This window comes from Amblyraja radiata, chromosome 12, assembly GCF_010909765.2.
Source record: "Amblyraja radiata isolate CabotCenter1 chromosome 12, sAmbRad1.1.pri, whole genome shotgun sequence".
NCBI lineage: Eukaryota > Metazoa > Chordata > Chondrichthyes > Rajiformes > Rajidae > Amblyraja > Amblyraja radiata.
In genome coordinates, this window is record NC_045967.1 from 9,420,203 (window position 1) to 9,439,562 (window position 19,360).

General features: G+C 44.3%; 1 pseudogene; it reads right to left on the reverse strand.

Annotated features, from left to right (window-relative positions):
• Positions 1 to 495: 495 nt before the first annotated feature.
• The window catches only part of LOC116979415, a 66,128-nt pseudogene continuing 47,263 nt past the window's right edge, over positions 496 to 19,360 (reverse strand).

Sequence of the window (19,360 nt, forward strand, 5' to 3'; positions counted from 1 at the left end):
AAACTACATTAAAACATAGACATAAAATAATAAAAACGCAGACGGACTGCAGAGGCCGCTGCTGGCGAGAGCCGCGCCGCCTACCGGTCAGCTGACGATTGTCCAAAGAGCGGGGGAGCTTTCCTCTTATAGCTGGTGATTTCTTGCAAGCCCTTCCAAACTGAAGAAGAGTCACTAGCTGAGAACTTGCTCCTCAACTTCTCAGAGTACCTTTCCTTGGCAGCTTACAAACATTCAGTGAACCATTCAGCAGACAACCCCCCCGAAAGGTCCCCCCTTTGTTCTCAACGCCCCCCCCCACCTGGTCTCCCCTTTGTTGTCAATGGCTCCCCGCCAGGTAGCACTCGGTGGTCCTCCTCCATCTCGGCAGCATGGGTCCCCCTACATTCTCGATGGTCCTCGCTCTTGACAGGTCCCCAATGTTCTACCTCCACCCTCAATGGTCCACCTCCACCCTCGAAGATTTCCCTACAGTCTCAACGGTCCACCTCATTCTCAACAGTCCACCTTGTTCTTGACGGCCCACCTCGCTCTCAGCGGCGCAGGTCCCATCGATGCCGGTGGCTCAGGGCTCAGATCAGAGTCCACGGTGGCAGACCAGAGGAGGTAGTTGAGGTACTCCATCTTCGGTGAATGAGTCCTCGGTCCACGGGGCGAGCTCGGCCGCAGCGGTTGCCGGGACCACTGGGGTGGACCCGGCAGACCAGAGTACGTAAAGGAAAGAAAAAGGGAAGGGAGGAATGGCAAGTGTCAACGGGAGAAAGAAATTGTCTTGGTAACAGAGTTGGCAGATGAGAACACAACGGGTGAAACAATGCAGTGGTGTGAAATAATATAACTCCTTTGTCAGTGTAATGTGTTGATAATGTTGTAAAGTGTCTGATATTGAATCGTCCAGCCTACTGGGATGTACATAGCAATGAAAGAAAAATGGAAGGGAAGAATGGCCAGCTCTGTTTGGCACAGACATTGTGCTGTTCTGCTTTATCTTCTAATGTTCTATATTATATGGTCCAAACTGGCAGACAACTAGTAGCTCAGATAACTCCTATGGAGTGATCATATAGAGGTGTATAAAATCGGGTAGATGCAGAGTCTCTAGCCCAGAGTTGGTGAATCGAGGACCAGAGAACATAGGTTTAAGGTGAAGGGGAAAAGATTTAATAAGAATCTGATGGGTAACTTTTTCACACAAAGAGTTGAGGGCGTATGGAACAAGCTGCCAGAGGAGGTAGTTGAGGCTGAGACTATGCCAATGTTTAAGAAACAGTTAGACAGGTACATGGATAGGACAGGTTTGGAGGAATATGGACCAAATGCGGGCAGTGGGAATAGTCCCAGCTGGGACATGCCGGCCGGTGTGGGCAATTTGGGCCGAAGAGCCTGTTTCCACGCTGTATCATTCTATGACTCTATGACTAATTGTTTTGCAAAGCAATCTAGGTTAGGTTTCACCAATGTAGAGGAGAGCACATTGAGGAAACCAAATGCAGTATAGCAGATTGGACAGAATGTAAGTGGATCGGTGCCTTACCTGGAAGGAGGATATTTTTACTTTCCAGAAAGCTACTGTCAGCATCAGATGAAGTAAAAGTCATGTTCAACTCTGATGCCTTCCTCTGTTCATGCTTAGGCTTGGAGAAAACTCATTTAGGCAATTACTGGGGAGCGGCCTGCAACCAAGAACAATGGTTTGCAATGAAAATGAAAATATGCAAAAAAAATGAAAAGAATTTTGCTTGAAATTAAACTTTCATTGACTCACAGATTTCACCAAGTAGTTCTAGCCATTTCAACCCTTGCTGTACCAAAGTTCACAGGTAAATTCCCTGTGTGAGATAAATCTGTAAAAACCTTGGGACTTTGACCTCTTCGTGTTAGCTACCATTGTCATTACGATTGATTTTCCACACAGTTGATGCTGAGAGAATAATAACATCTACATTTCAACAGTGACCCATCTTGCTTGCCCATCTTAGATTCAATTGACCATAACATGATCAAACTTTGACCAGGCTTTGTCCATTACCAAAGGAATTCATTTTCCTATTCTTGACGAGTTTCATAAAAGATGGAGCAGGTGATGCCTGGCAATATTTTACTGTTTCTGGAGTCATAGTTTTCAGCACTTCAATCAAACATTGGTTATACAGATTAACTGTTAATCTGTTTTTTCCTCATTGCTTCTAACTCAACTCAAGGCAAGTATCCAATCTCATATCCTCCCAAACTTCAAGTTAGCAGAATCGCACTTCAGATGAGTTGCTGCTGAAACTCCCTTCATTGCTCCTTTCTACCCACAACCAAACATTTCTTTGACAACGCTTTCTTTGTCAGCCTCTCCATGGATTTGCCACTCCCCTTGAATTTGCCTGAAGGATTTTGGTGCGTGTATCCTAATTCATGGGACTTCACAGAAGTAATCAGAGTTCAATCCTGGTCTCCAGGCTGTCTATGTAAAGTTTGCAAGTTCCCTCTGAGACAACATTGGTTCCCCCTGGGCCATCACTGAGGTGATGGGCATTATCTCCCACCTCACTTTGTTCCACTTACCACCTACCTGTACCATCCCATCTCACACTTCCACAAGTTAAGTGTCAAGTCAAGAGTGTTTTATTGTCATATGTCCTGAAACGGAACAATGACATTGGGGATGATCAGCCATGATCACATTGAATGGCGGTGCTGGCTCGAAGGGCCAAATGGCCTACTCCTGCACCTTTTGTCTATTGTCTATTGTCTATTCTTACTGCAGCAGCACGACCAATAAGTAATGATAGTACACTATAAACTCTGTGAACTCCAGAACAAACACAAAAGGTTTTTATATAAAACAAATAAACAAACAATAATAGTGCAAAGCCAAAAATAATGTCCCCAAGTTCGGAGCCTAGTTGGAGGTTGTTGTGTTCTGGGGAAGAAACTACTACTGAACCTGGACATTACAATTTTCGGGTTAGAAACATAGAGACATAGGAACATAGAAAATAGGTGCAGGAGAAGGCCATTCGCCTCTTTGAGCCAGCACCACCATTCATTATGATCATGGCTGAGCATCCAAAGTCAGTACCCCGTTCCTGCCTTCTCCACATATCCCTTGACTCTGCTATCTTTAAGAGCTCTATCTAACTCTCTCATGAAAGCATCCAGTGAATTGGCCTCCACTGCCTTTTGTGGCAAAGAATTCCACAGATTCACAACTCTCTGGGTGAAAAAACTTTTCCTCATCTCAGTCCTAAATGGCCTACCCCTTATTCTTAAACTGTGACCGCTGGTTCTGAACTCCCCCAACATGGGGAACATGTTTCCTGCATCTAGCCTGTCCAATCCCTTAAGAATTGTATATGTTTCTATAAGATAACCTCTCATCCTTCTAAATTCCTAAACCTCAGTCGACCCATTCTTTCCTCATATGACAGTCCCGCCATCCCGGGATTAACCTGGTGAACCTACGCTGCACTCCGTCAATAGCAAGAAATTCCTTCCTCAAATTAGGAGACCAAAACAACACACAATACTACAGGTGTGGTCTCACCAGGGCCCTGTACAACTGCAGTAGGATCTCCTTGCTCCTAAACTCAAATCCTCAAAACATGCCATTAGCTTTCTTCATACTGTACCTGCATACTTACTTTCAGTGACTAATGTACAAGCACACCCAGGTCTCATTGCACCTCTCCTTCTCCTAATCAGACACCATTCAGATAATAATCTGCCTTCCTGTTCTTGCCACCAAAGTGGATAATGAGGTTTTCCATATTATACTGCATCTGCCATGCATCTGCCCACTCACCCAACCTATCCAAGTCACCCTGCAACTTCATAGCATCATTCTCGCAGCTCACACTGCCACCCAGCTTTGAGTCATCCGCAAACTTGGAAATGTTACATTTAATTCCCTCGTATAAATCGTTCATATATATTGTAAATAACTGGGGTCCCAGCACTGAGCCTTGCAGCACCCCACTAGTCACTGCCTGCCATTCTGAAAAGGACCCGTTAATTCCTACCCTTTGCTTCCTGTCTGCCAACCAGATCTCTATCCATGTCGATACCCTAACCCAATACCATGTGATTTAATTTTGCTCACTAATCTCTTGTGTAGAATCTTGTCAAAGGCTTTTGGAAAGTCCAGACACACCACATCCACTGGCTCTCCCTTATCCATTCTACTTGTTACATCCTCAAAAAATTCTACAAGATTAGTCAAGCATGATTTCCTCTTCATAAATCCATGCTGACTTTGACCGATCCTGTCACTGCTTTCCAAAGGTGCTGCTATTACATCCTTAACAATCGAGCAGCAGTCTGTAGCCTCCTTTTGTTCTGGTATTTTATTTAATCCACATGTTTAAACCATAATGTTTTATTATTAATGTTTTAATGTTTTATGTTTTATTCTTAATGCTTTACTGCATGTCGTGTTGTTACTTGTGGGCGGAGCACCAAGGCAAATTCCTTGTGTCTGTACATACTTTGCCAATAAACTTATTCATACATTCATTCATTCATTACATTGGCTACCCTCCACTCCACAGGAACTGATCCAGAGTCGAGAGAACATTGGAAAATGATCACCAATGCATCCATGATTCTAGAGCCACCTCCTTGAGTACTCTGGGATGCAGACCATCAGGCCCTGGGGATTTATCTGCCTTCAGTCCCAACAGTTTACCTAACACCATTTCCTGGCTAATGTATATTCCCTTCAATTCCACCCACTAGATCCTCAGTCCCCTAGTATTTCTGGGAGATTGGTTGTGTCTTCCTTAGTGAAGACAGAACTAAAGTACTCATTTAACTGTTCTGCCATTTTGTTTGTTTCCCATTATAAATTCACCTGTCTCTGACTGTAAGGACCTACATTTGATTCACTAATCTTTTCCTCTTCACATATCTAAAGAAGCTTTTACAGTCAGTTTTTATATTCTCCACAAGCTTTCTTTTATGCTATATGTCCCCCCTCTTAATTAACCCCTTTATCCTCCTCTGTTGAATTCTAAATTTCTTTCACTCCTCGCTTGCTGCTTCCTCTGGCCAATTTATATACCTCTTCCTTGGACTACCCTCAACTGAACCACCTTCCCCATTTTATTTTTTTCGCCAGACAGGGATGAACAATATTTGCAGTTCATCCGTGCGATCCTAAAATCTTTGCCATTGCATCTCCACCGTCAACCCTTTAAGTACCATTTGCCAGTCTACCCTAGCCAATTCCTGTCTCATGCCGTCAAAGTCTCCTTTCTTTAAGTTCAGGAACGTAGTCTCTGAATTAGCTGTTTCACTCTCCATCTTAATGAAGAATTCCACCATATTATGGTCACTGTTGCCCCAGGGGCTTTGCATAATGTTCGTATAACTTCTTCCCGGTGGCAGGAGTGAAATGAGTGTGTGGCCAGGGTGGTGAGGGTCTCTGATGATGCTGGCTGCCTTTTTGAGGCAGCGACTCATGTAGCTCCCTTTGATGATGGGGATGTCCCTCTTACCTCAGTATAGTGGCTATCTTCCCTCCACACTCTCCATCCCAATACAAGGTCATGGTCTTGAAATATCGAATATCTCTTTACCTCCACAGATGCTGCTTAACCCTTGAGTTCCTCTAGAAGGTTGATCTTTGCTTAGTTAATTGATTGAGTGATTGATGAATTATTTCTTGCTCAAAGGTAGCACCGATGGAGTTTGTCTCTGTATTACTAAAGCTTTTTTTACTTTCTACAATGGGCACAGAGACATAAATTGGACTGAGAATAAAGCTTTATCACCTGCATCATACCAGATGACTAAGTCTACCCTAAAGGAAGCCGTGCAGAAGGTACAGCTTTTTGTACAAACACCTCGAGGAAATCCACTGGCAGGAACTAGAGTGTGTGTGACAGCTTCCAGATTCAGAGAAGAAAATGACACTTCATTTGGCAGGGATCCTGTGTTTGGGATTTTTCCTTGGTCTTTTGTCATTTTTTTTCAACCTCAGAAGAGAGCCTGCATTTCACCGAAGATAGACACGAAATGATGGAGTAACTCAGCGGGACAGACATCATGTCTGGATAGAAGGAATGGGTGACGTTTCGGGTCGAGACCATTCTTCATACCCGAGATGTCACCCATTCCCTCTATCCAGAGATGCTGTCTGTCCCGCTGATACTCCAGCACTTTGTTTATATCTTCAGTGGAAACCAGCACCTGTAGTTCCCTCCCACACATTTAGCCTGCATTTCACATTCGCTCTTCCATTTATATTCACGCACAGGAAGCAGCATTTTGAGGCATTCAGGTGAAATTTGGGTATTCCAGATCTTGGTTGTAATATCTCCCCTGTGCCCTGATTCTTGAACCATGTTTCGAACATATCCTGTAAGGGGATATTCCATTCAAGACAAGTTTAATAGCAGGCAGGGGGGCTCTGCATATCACCATAGGGTACAGAGAGTACAAACTTATCACCATCGCACAATTGCCGTGCACACAAAGATTCCCAACGGAGAACTGAAGATACTGGAATCGTGAACAAAACGCAACTTGATGGTGGAAGTCGGCAGGTCAGGTTGCATTTGTGGAGGGAGATGGACAGACGGTGTTTCCATATAACCATATAACCATATAACAATTACAGCACAGAAACAGGCCATCTCGGCCCTTCTAGTCCGTGCCTAACACTTACTCTCACCTAGTCCCATCTACCTGCACTCAGACCATAACCCACCATTCCTTTCCCGTCCATATACCTATCCAATTTATTTTTAAATGATAAAAACGAACCTGCCTTCACCACTTCCACTGGAAGCTCATTCCACACAGCTACCACTTTGAGTAAAGAAGTTCCCCCTCATGTTGCCCCTAAACTTTTGTCCCTTAATTCTCAAATTATGTCCTCTTGTTTGAATCTTCCCTACTCTCAATGGCAAAAGCTTATCCACGTCAACTCTGTCTATCCCTCTCATAATTTTAAATACCTCTATCAAGTCCCCCCTTAACCTTCTGTGCTCCAAAGAATAAAGACCTATCTTGTTCAACCTTTCTCTGCAACTATGGTGCCCGAACCCAGGCAACATTCTAGTAAATCTTCTCTGTACTCTCTCTATTTTGTTGACATCCTTCCTATAATTTGGCGACCAGAATTGTACACCATACTCCAGAATTGGCCTCACCAATGCCTTGTACAATTTTAACATTACATCCCAACTTCTATATTGAATGCTCTGATTTATAAAGGCCAGCACACCAAAAGCTTTCTTTACCACCCTATCTACATGAGATTCCACCCCTTCCAGCTGGAGATTAAGAAGGCCTGTGCCCTTCTTAATACTGTTACTGCCTGATCCACTGAGTTCCGCCAGCAGTTTGCTCTTTGCTCAAGGTTCCAAATAGAATGACCGGTTTCCAACTGGCAACATCCTTTGCGAGGATGTTGCCAGGACTAGAGGGTGTGAGCTATAGGGAGAGGTTGAGCAGGCTGGGACTCTATTCCATGGAGCGCAGGAGGATGAGGGGTGATCTTACAGAGGTGTATAAAATCATGAGAGGAATAGATCGGGTAGATGCACAGAGTCTCTTGTCCAGAGTAGGGGAATCAAGAACCAGAAGACATATGTTTAAGGTGAGGAGGGAAAGATTTAATGGGAACCTGAGGAGTAACTTTCACACATGGAATGAGCTGCCGGTTGAGGTAGTTGAGGCGGGTACTATCACAATGTTTAAGAAACATTTCGACATGTACATGCATAGGATGGGTTTAGAGGGATATGGGCCAAACACAAGCAGATGGGACTTGTGTAGATGGGACATGTTGGTCGGTGTGGGCGAAAGGCCTGTTTCCATGCTGTATCACTCTGTGACTCTGACCCAGGCTGCAGCATCTGCTGCTGGACTCTATTTGGACTCGAACAGAAGAGTAGACTTCCACTGGGATTCACTGGCCTAACAGTGGGAATCACCTCTCTCATCCTGGTGTGGTAAAGGATCAGAATCCAAACAAATTTGAATGCAGGTTTCCGGCCTTATAGATTAGACAGACAAGGTTAGTTAGACAACTTCAGTTTAGTTTAGTTTAGAAATACAGTGTGGAAACAGGCCCTTCAGCCCACTGAGTCCACACCGACCAGCGATCCCCGCACATTAACACTATCCTACACTCACTAGGGACAATTTTACATTTACACCAAGCCAATTAACCTACATACCTGTACGTCTTTGGAGTGTGGGAGGAAATCAAAGATCTTGGAGAAAACCCACGCAGTCATGGGGAGAACGTACAAACAGCACCCGTGGTCAGGATCGAACCCGGGTCTCTGGCGCTGCAAGCGCTGTGAGACAGCAACTCTACCGCTGCGCCACTGTGACCGCCATTTTCCTTGCATATTAAAGCAATAATATTGTTTTTAAAGATCACTGAACATCAGGGGTGTTGCCATGAATGCCTGACAGCTCTGACCTCACATTTAACTGCACCCCTTGCCTTGTATCCTTGCCTTGCAAAGGAGGTTTTGAGTGTGGGATCACCACACCAGTTAAAATGAAGCTCTGGTGTCTAGTATGTGAGTGGCTTCCAGGAGCAGAGATGACCAGGTGACAGACAGTGAGCATTGTTATAGAATGAAAGGAAACAGTCTCAGCTGGAAATGTGATCATTTGTTTTTTTCAACAGTATATGAAAGACTCGTGACAAAGGGTACTTAACTTGAAACATTAACTCTGTTTCTCTTTCCACAGAAGCTGTCTGACCCGGCATCTCTGCTTTTATGAGGAAAGACTTGATGCGAAAACAGTTTGTTGCTTATGAAGATTATGTGGATGTGCATTGCATGTGTAGTAAGGGGCCTGTGCCACTTAGGCGACTTTTTGGTGAGTGCAGGAGACTCTGCGCTCGCCACATGTTCGCTGGTGGTCTCTGGTGAGTCTCCTTCATGGTCGCAAGGAGTTCCCGCATTCTGGGAACTAGTCGCGGCCTCAGTATGGTCGCTGCAAATTTTTCAACATGCTGAAACATTTTCTGCAACCAAAAATTGGTCGCCATGGAAAAAATCGATAATCCTGTAGTCGTAGGGGCAGTGTAGTGGGGTCGCCATGTGGTTATAGGTAGTCGAGGTAGTCGTAGGTAGTTTTACTTAATCGCCTTTGCTGACCGGTTATTTTCATTGGCTCATTTGGGGGGAAAAAACATAAGCACGAGTTTTCAGAACCAAGGATAACCGACCGGTAATGTTAAATGTCCGCAAAACTTCACAGCCGTGTATCTCTGGCTTATTAAATGTTGTCTGGCTTATTAAAAGTGTCTCCATTCCTTCTCCCCCCTTCTCCCCCCCCCCCCCCCCCCCTTCTCCCCCCTTCTATAAAGTGTTGGATGGCCCAGAACTTCCTCCAACTAAACAAGAGTAAGTCTGAGGTCATCCTACTCGGCCACTCGGACTCCATCAAGACGATAGCAGGCAGCCTTGGAAGCCTTACCCCATTACTCAAACCTCACGTCAAAAACCTTGGGGTGATATTTGACTGCGTTGAAATTTGACAAACAAGTCAATCCCGTGGTAAAAGCTAGCTTCTTCCAGCTTCGGACGATAGCTAAAATAAAACCTTTCCTCCAATTTGACGACCTCGAAAAGATCATCCACACATTTATCTCCTCCCGCCTTGTTTACTGCAACTCCCTTTACACTGGCATCAGCCAATCATTCCTGTCCCACCTGCAATTGGTTCAAAACGCCGCAGCGAGACTCCTGACGGGCATCTGAAAAAGGGACCACATCACCCCGATCCTGGCCTCTCTCCACTGGCTCCCTGTGCGGTTCTGAATCAATTTCAAGCTCCTTCTTTATGTATACAAAGCCCTTAACGGGCTCGCCCCCACCTACATCAAAAATCTGCTAACCCACCACACCACCTCCAGGTCCCTCAGATCGGTCAACTTGGGGTTACTGATCATCCCGCGGTCAAAGCATAAGCTCAGGGTCGACCGAGCCTTTGCGGTTGCAGCTCCTCGACTATGGAACAGCATCCCTCTTCCCATCAGAACTGCCCCCTCCATCAACTCTTTTAAGTCTAGACTTAAAAATTATTTCTACTCTCAAGCCTTTCTTCAGGTCCTCTGAGGGAGCGCTGTATGTATGTGTTTATCTATGTATGTATTGTTCATCTATGTAGCACTGTTTGTAGCACGTTAGTACCTGCACTAATGTAACGCACTTTGGTCAATGAGAGTTGTTTTTAAATGTGCTATAGAAATAAAATTGACCCCCCCCCCTTCTCCCCCCCCCCCCCCCCCTTCTCCTCCCCCCCTTCTCCTCCCCCCTTCTCCTCCCCCCACTTCTCCTCCCTCCCCTTCCCCTCCCCCCCTTCCCCTCCCCCCCTTCTCCTCCCCCCCTTCTCCTCCCCCTTCTCCTCCCCCCCTTCTCCTCCCCGTCTTCTCCTCCCCCCCTTCTCCTCCCCCCCTTCTCCTCCCCCCCCTTCCCCTCCCCCCCTTCTCCTCCCCCCCCTTCTCCTCCCCCCCTTCTCCTCCCCCCCTTCTCCTCCCCCCCTTCTCCTCCCCCCCTTCTCCTCCCCCCCTTCTCCTCCCCCTTCTCCTCCCCCCCTTCTCCTCCCCCCCTTCTCCTCTCCCCCTTCTCCCCCCCCTTCTCCTCCCCCCCCTTCTCCCTCCCCCATCTTCTCCCCCCCATCTTCTCCCCTCTCCCCCTCTTTTAAAGGACTTACCGTACACTGTGTTAGCCATCTTAACCTTCCTGTTCATCGCGGAGTGTGTCTGTATCACCTTGGCTTTGCACCGTGTGAATTTCAACAATATTTATTAACAAAAAAGATGATAGAGCTGCTGCCTCACAGCACCAGAGATCTGGGTTTAAACCTGCGCCTTCTCCCTGTAACTGCATGGGTTTCTTCTGTATGCTCTGATTTCCTTTCAACATGTGGGTTTGTAGGCTATTTGGCCTCTGTAAATTGCCCCATATGTGTTGAGAACACATACGTGATCAATGGTTGGGCTGGACTCGGTTGGCTGAAGGGCTTGTTTTCAGGGTGAAATCTTGTCTAAGCTGAAATAAAATAGAATTGGAAGATTTTTTTTGCATTGAGCTGAGTGATAAAAATGCCACAAAGCTTCAATAATGCACGGTTGCTGCCTAATGCCCCTGTCCCACTTAGGAAACCTGAACGGAAACCTCTGGAGACTTTGCGCCCCACCCAAGGTTTCCTTGCGGTTCCCGGAGATTCCCGGAGGTTTTTGTCAGTCTCCCTACCTGCTTCCACTACCTGCAACCTCCAGCAACCACCGGCAACCTCCGGGAACCGCACGGAAACCTTGGGTGGGGCGCAAAGTCTCCAGAGGTTTCCGTTCAGGTTTCCTAAGTGGGACAGGGGCATTTACAGTGCTTGCAGCGCCAGAGACCCAGGTTCGATGCCGACTACACGTGCTGTCTGTACGAAGTTTGTATGTTCTCCCTGTGACCACGTGGGTTTGCTCTGAGATCTTCGGTTTCCTCCCACACTCCAAAGACGTACAGGTATGTAGGTAAATTGGCTTGCTAAATGTAAACATTGTCCCTAGTGTGTAGGATAGTGTTAATATGTGGGGATTGCTGGTCGGTGAGGTTTCCGTGGGCCGAAGGGCCTGTTTCCACGCTGTATCTCTAAACTAATAGAAAATATTAGAGGCATTGGATAAAGTAATACTGCCAAAAAAACATCCAGTATTTGATATTGTTTGGCAGTGGGCAATGACTGACCTTATATTCAGCAAACATTTACCACATTGACCTATCCCTGAGATATCATTAACAACTGTGATGCACTACAATCTGTGAAGATGGTGCTCCTAATTCTGCCAGCAATCCCATGAAGTTTGGTCCAGCGGCATGTATGCAGACTCTGAACAAGCACTGCATGCAATGTTTAAAGCTGAATAATGTGGTATGCACAGGATATAGCCCTGCTGCATTCATTAGCTGTTACACCACACAACAGAAGTGAGTTATCCTTTGTGCTCAGCGGGCAGTGTACAGTGTATGTGTGAATTGGCACCAAGTTGTATCAGTCATACAGGGCCAGATGGGCAGTCAATGAATCATACACTCTGTAATCCTTGGCACACAATTCTATGTGTTGCTCACCTGCTTAGACAGTGATTCCACATCCTGAGAGTAAAACTAAAAATAAGAACAGAAGGAAGGGTGACTGAAGCAACAAATTCCACAGCTTAAATCAAATCAAGTCAAGAGAGTTTATTGTCATGTGTCCCAGATAGGACAATGACATTCTTGCTTGCTGCAGCACAACAGAATATAGTAGGCATAAATACAGAACAGATCAGTGTGTCCATATACCATAGAATATATATATACACATAAATAAACAGATAAAGTGCAATAGGCTGTTATAGTTCAGAGTTTGTTTGAAGTTGTGTTTAATAGTCTGATGGCTGTGGGGAAGCTGGACCTGAACCTGGATGTTGCAGATTTCAGGCTCCTGTACCTTCTACCTGAAGGCAGCGGAGAGATGAGTGTGTGGCCAGGATGGTGTGGGTCCTTGATGATGTTGGCAGCCTTTTTTAGGCAGTGACTGTGATAGATCCTCTCGATGGTGGGGAGGTCAGAGCCGGTGATGCCCTGGGCAGTGTTTACAACTTTTTGCAGCCTTTTCCGCTCCTGGACGCTCAAGACGCCGAACCAAGCCACAATGCAACCAGTCAGCATGCTCTCTACTGTGCACCTGTAGAAGTTCGAGAGCAGTCTCATTGACATACCGACACTCCGTAATCTTCTCAGGAAGTAGAGGCGCGGATGTGCTTTCTTTATAATTGCATTAGTGTGCTGGAACCAGGAGAGATCTTCGGAAATATGCACGCCCAGGAATTTAAAGTTCTTGACCCTTTTCACCATCGACCCGGACTGGACTGTGAGTCCCCAGCCTACCCCTTCCAAAGTCCACAATCAGTTCCTTGGTTTTGCTGGTGTTGAGAGCCAGGTTATTGTGCTGGAACCATTTGGTCAATCGGTCGATCTCACTTCTATACTCTGACTCGTCCCTATCAGTGATACGTCCCACAACAGCGGTGTCGTCGGTGAACTTGATGATGGAGTTCGCACTATGTCCGGCTACGCAGTCATGAGTATAGAGTGAGTACAGCAGGGGGCTTGAGGTGCTCCCCTGCTGGGAAAAGGCAGATTAATCCTGGAGCATGCAGTAACGAGGGGTACCAACGAGGAGTGGTAGTTTAGGAGGAGGCTGCAAAGTGCCAATGTAATTGAACACGCATTCTTTCCATTAACTTTCCAGAAGTATTGCTAACTAAGTACTTCTGAAATAAAGGCAGATATGATCCCTAGATATTTAGATACAATTCATTTTGCTGCTGAGCCTTTCTTAGACAATTAGCTGGAGTGGAATCGGAATTGTTACCTTAAGGAATGACCTCAAGCTAATTAAGAAAAATCTTCAAACTGGTGTAAAATGTTTGTAATTAGCATCATTATTTATATATTTCTCAGATTAACCTCTTACGCAGGACCAGTAGGTGTAGAGTCCAATGCTACCTAAAGCCTGTCCTGGGTGATCAGCTGCTTAATGTGGATGGTTGATACACAATGATCCTTCTTAGGCTGAGAGAGCTAATTATCAAAGTATTTTATTTCCAAAAATGATGATCTAAGGACGAGTTTCATTCTGGACGAGCTTCACTGAGGAACATCTGAAGTGTGAGAGTCTGTGGCCACCTCATGGGGAGTAGCTGAACTGCCGATGCCCTCATTTCTTCTGTGCAGGAAACCTCAGGGAGGCCAAGTTGAGTAGCACTGGAAAATGGGAGTTGAGATCCTGAAGCAGTTGTCCACGCAGGAGATTATAGAGAATGGTAGACATCGCAGGTACTGACCTCCCTACCATCAAAGGGATGAATAGGAGGTGCTGCCTCAAGAAAGCAGCCAGTCTCATTGAAAACTCACACCACCCTGGACATGCTCTCCTTCAAGCCTATCATCAGGGAAGAAGGTTCCAAAGACTGAAGATCGTGACCACCAATTTCACAACTAGCTTCTCCCCAACAATTATAAGCTCGGCAGCACCGGCAATTGTTGGTAAGATCAAAATGTCAGTTGGAGGGACCACGTCACCGACACCCAGCTCTATGGGGAGAATCCACCTCTGACTGAGAAGATCAGGTGGAGAAGGATGAGGCTCGCTGGTTGCTGCCACCGCCACCCAGAAATGCCAGCAAACAAAGTCGTGCTGTGGGAACCCACGCATGGAAGGCGTGATCCGGGACGGTCGATCAAGACGATGCTGAAGACGTTGATGGTAGACGCATGTGTAGAGACAAAATAGCAGTGTGCCAGCTGTATGGATGACAGAGATGTGTGGTGGTGTCACCGTGCCCGTCAGAAACCAGCACCACTGCATCGCTAATGTTTCCAACGATAATAATAATAACAATAACAATAACAATAACAATAACAATAACAATAACAATAATAATAATAATAATAATAATAATAATAATAATAATAATAATAATAATAATAATAATAAAAACAATAATAATAAAATAATAATAATAATAATAATATAACACTATACAACACTAACCTCAATGATGAAGTTCTATACACTGTCTGGTTCAGCTAAGGACTTCTGGGGTTTTTTTTGCACGAGTATCGTGTTTATTAATTTATTGAATTTTGTGTTTGTGTATAGGGTCATAGATTCATAGAACAGCATTGAAAAAGGCTCCTAGTCCAACTTGCCCACACCGACCAACATGTCCAATCAACACTAGTCCCTCCTTCCCGCATTTGGCCCATATCCCACTAAACCTAACCTATCCATGTACCAGTCTAATTGTTTCTTCTGACAGCTGATTCCATGCACCCACCACCTTTTGTGTGAAAAAGTTATCCCTCAGATTCCCATTAAATCTTTTCCTCTTCACCTTAAACCTATGTCCTCTGGTTCTCAATTCTCCTACTCTGAGCAAGAGACTCTGTGCGTCTACCCAATCTATTTCTCTTGTGATTTTATAAATCTATTATAAATTATCCATTGCATTTATAATCCTGTTATGCTGCTGCAAGCAGGAATCTCCTTGTTCCATTGTTGGTACATATGCCAATAAAACACTCTTGACTCTTGAAGTGATTTGAGCCGTGACGTCAATATTATAATTTTAGTGAGCACACAGCGTGAACTATGCTCTTCATTGCCTCGGCATATTTGCGGGGTGCTCAATTTTGAGAATTGTACCAGTTCCAGGTAGCTCCTGCTGAGTAAACGCAGCCTGCACCAATTAAAGAGAATGTGCTTTATGGTCATAATTAGTGGTGGAAATCATTGTAGAGGCCTCGACAGCTTGGTAGAAGAGATGGTGGTAGATAGACGTGCTGGAACGGTAATCTCATGGACCAATCTTGAAATCACAGCCAAACCGTGGAAGTTATGAAACCCAGGGCGTTTGGTAAATCCTCAGAATGTTGTCTCACCAGCAGAAATAAATTGCATAATAATGGGAATGGCATAATAATATGAATTGTAACTATCCTTCATTTGACCTCTATGGACTGTTAAATTAGGATAGTCGTATATAATATTATGAGTAGACAGTCAGAAACGTTTTCCCAGGGTGGCAATGTCTAACACAAGAGGTCATAATAAGGGGAGAGGGGGAAAGTTTGATGGAGATGCGCAGGGCAAGATTTGGTTTACACACAGAGTGGAGGCAGATACAATAGTGGTGTTTGAGAGGGAGTGCAGCGAATAGATGGATATGGATCATGTACAGGCAGATGAGATCAGTTTAACTAGGCATCATGCTCAGCACAAACACTGTGGGGTAAAGGGACCATTCCTGTGCTGTACTGTTCTATATTCTATGTCCAAGTTGTGTAAAGAAGGGGCCACCATGAAAGATACAATCAGAGGTGTGAATGGTCCTGTATGCGAGTACTCTGCTATCAGTGCTGATAGAAACAGCATTTATGGATTACAGAAAGTGACAGACCATTGAAAAGAAATATACATCAATATTATTGATAAATTTGTTACTTTAGTTAAATTATATAACACATACAGTAACTTTAATGCACCGTTTAGAATGATGAAAGATATACAACAGCATCAATTTCTTTGTAGTATATACTGTAAATCACGTTATTCTTCAAACAACTACACAATATGTTGCTTCAAAGCACAAAAACATACCTAACAGTTAAAATGAATCTAACTGCTAGCAGCCTTGTCACCAGTTGGGACTGATTATCTCTTCAAGCAGCTTTAATCTGATAAATCAGCCCAGTCACTCTGTCCTATACACATTTCCTCCATTTGTAAGAATAATCACTGATTAAGTCTCTACTTTTGTTAAAACAGCAAGATGTGCTGCATCCAATCTATACTGATAATACACTTTCTTAAGAGCCAGCCTCAGTTTGTTTTCATCAGACTTAAATAATACAGTTGGGTCTTTTCAAGGGATTCGTTTTCTTAAATTAGTCACTTTGTAGCCTGACGAGGACTTGAATTCAGGAACAAAATCCCAGGAATGAAATGGGGGAAGTATTTCTGTCAGCTCAATATGTGTTGTGTATTTGGATGCTTGGAACAGACTTTAATAAGGCTCGGACACGGGAGTAATCTAACAAGCTTCTTTATTCCAGGACGCCACCTTGAGTCTCCCCGCACATGCGTACTTGCACAAGACATCACAAGACATCACATATACTAATTACATATGCTAATTATAACATACCTAACAATATGCGATGATTGATCATTGAACAGTTGTATATCCCAAGTTGAGAGATTGTATTAATTATTTAGTTGTTCGTTTTAGGGAGAGGAGAAATGGACATTATGTACTGCAATACGACACTACTGCTTTTACAAATTACAAATTAAATTTAAGGTTTTCTTGCACACTGGTGAAAAACATGCCTCTTAAATATAAAACAACTTGGATTCAATTAGTGCAACACATTTTGTAGCAGGAAACCCATCACTTTTCAATGTCAATGCAAAACTAATGCAGAAATTGAAAATCCAAGTAGAACATTGCATTCCACATCTAGACTGGTGAAGCACAGATTTGATGTTTTATGATGCACTCTATTCAATTCTAAATGCTGCATTAATCCAAATGAAAATGTTACTCATATAGTGCAGGGAGCACGGAGAATAGAAACAGGGCAGATCTGAAACGTTCAGGAATTAATCTGGTAGGATTTAATAGAGAAAATAATGGCCTCAGTTCAGAAGATAGGCCGATATCTCGTGCAACTGTATTATCTTAAGGTATCAAAGATAGAAAAGGGGGTTATACATTTATTGAAAAGTAATTTTTAAATTAGTGTCGATTGGAGTGATCTTCCCCTCACAATAGCAGAGGTACAAAACCTGAGAAGGTTATCATTTAAAAATAAATTGGATAGTTATATGGACGGGAAAGGAATGGAGGGTTATGGTCTGAGTGCAGGGAGATGGGACTAGGGGAGGTTAAGTGTTCGGCACGGACTAGAAGGGCCGAGATGGCCTGTTTCCGTGCTGTAATTGTTATATGGTTATATGGTTCTGCTGGGAGTTACAACCCAACCAGAGAAGGATGATTGTTAAACAGCAAACATCAGTGTGTTGGGCAAACCTTGCATCTTTATCTTTTGTTATCTTTGTATCTATGGGCTGATGGAAAGGGGAAGGCCATTGACAGCAGAGTGAATCACTGAGCCCCACTTTTGAAAGTAGAGATTTATAAAAATGGTTAACATGGATTTGGTACATTGCTGGTGTTTAAGGATTGTGATTGTGATGTGCCTGTCCCCGAAATTTGCTGCCACTTCACTTCCCCACATTGTTTTAGGAGAATTTACAATTCTGGCCTAAATAATACCATCAACAGTTCAATTTTGATAGAAACAATGCAGCTGTATGGAGTTTGTACATTCTCTCCTTGACCACGTGGGTTTTCTCTGGGTGCTCTTGTTTCCTCACACGTACAGGTTTGTAGATCAATTGGCTTCGGTAAAAATTGTAAATTGTTGCTAGTGCTATGTGCTACTGTAATGGGGATCGCCGGTCAGTGTGGTATCTGTTCTCCACACTGTCTCTAGGGCGTAGGATTAAACTATTGCACGGATGTTTGCTGGGCAGCTGTGCTCGGAGGGCCAACGGACCTGTTTCCGCGCTGTATCTCTAAAACTAAAACCAAGTGTTTCAGTCTGTTCAAGGTGCTGGCTCAAGATGCTGACTCCAGCGTCAATTGTGAATTAATCTGTCAGTCAGACAGGCTCTATACCTTCAGCTGAAACTAACAGCCACTTCAAGAATTCATGCAATTTCTCTTGCTTTGTAATTTGACCACTTAATCCAAAGTGGTTCCCCAGTGCAATGGGAAGAGAGTAGTCAATCACAGAGCTGTCATCTTTCAGATCAACTTACTACTATTACTAAATCACTGAAATAACTCCCAATGTAGAGAAGAGCAAAGATGTTTTCCCCCTATGTATTATTGGCCAACAACTATCCCTCAACACATCATTACAAGGCTGATTATCTGGTCTAAGGCCAGAGTTTTATGGGGAAATCCCAGCCTTTTCCTCTTGAAACCATTGTGGTGGCCTCTGGTGGTTAGCCATGCATGGTGCGAACCCTCGGCTCTAGGTATTGGGTCACGTGACTTGGTTTGGCATGGAGAGGCAGGTCACGGGGCTCCCCTGGGGTATAGATAGGGTTGGGAACGCCCGTGTTCCTCGTTGTGGTTTTGGGAGCTGTTCTGTGTATTATGAATAAAGAATCCTTTGCTTGACAACTCGTGTCCTGCTTCACCATCAACAATTTTCAGGATTCTATGTAAAGCATGTCCTTATATACTTGCATAAAGAATTCATCACGTAACCATTAGACAGTTGTCTTTGGTGCCTGGTCTACAAGAAGGTAAAAATTAAAGTGTATTGTCATCATGACAAGGGAGGGTTTGTCAGCCAGAACAAGAATAAGAATCACTCTTCAACCTGTCTGAGAATGAGAGATGTGAAAAGCAAAGTGGTGCATGGTTTTGATGGAGCCATTAATAAGTTGCCAATATTCCCAAATTGACTGAAAAGTTGGATTTTTAGTTAAATGCCAGCAATACTAAAACACAAAGTAGGTATGTTACAATACTTACCTTCAGCGGCGCTGCAATTCTGCCACTGCTGTGTGCGCGATTTTGGCGCGTTTGAGGGGGGGGGGGCGGGGTTAAAACGCGTTTTTTACTACCTGGTCCTGGATTATATTTTGTTGGAGTGCAAGCGTTTGCTAAAGAATCGTTCCGACGGCCGTTCTGTGTGTTTTTAAAAAAAAATTCGCCCGACAAGTTCATCGCTGGAGTGATTTTAAAATCAGCTTCTGAAGCCGTCAA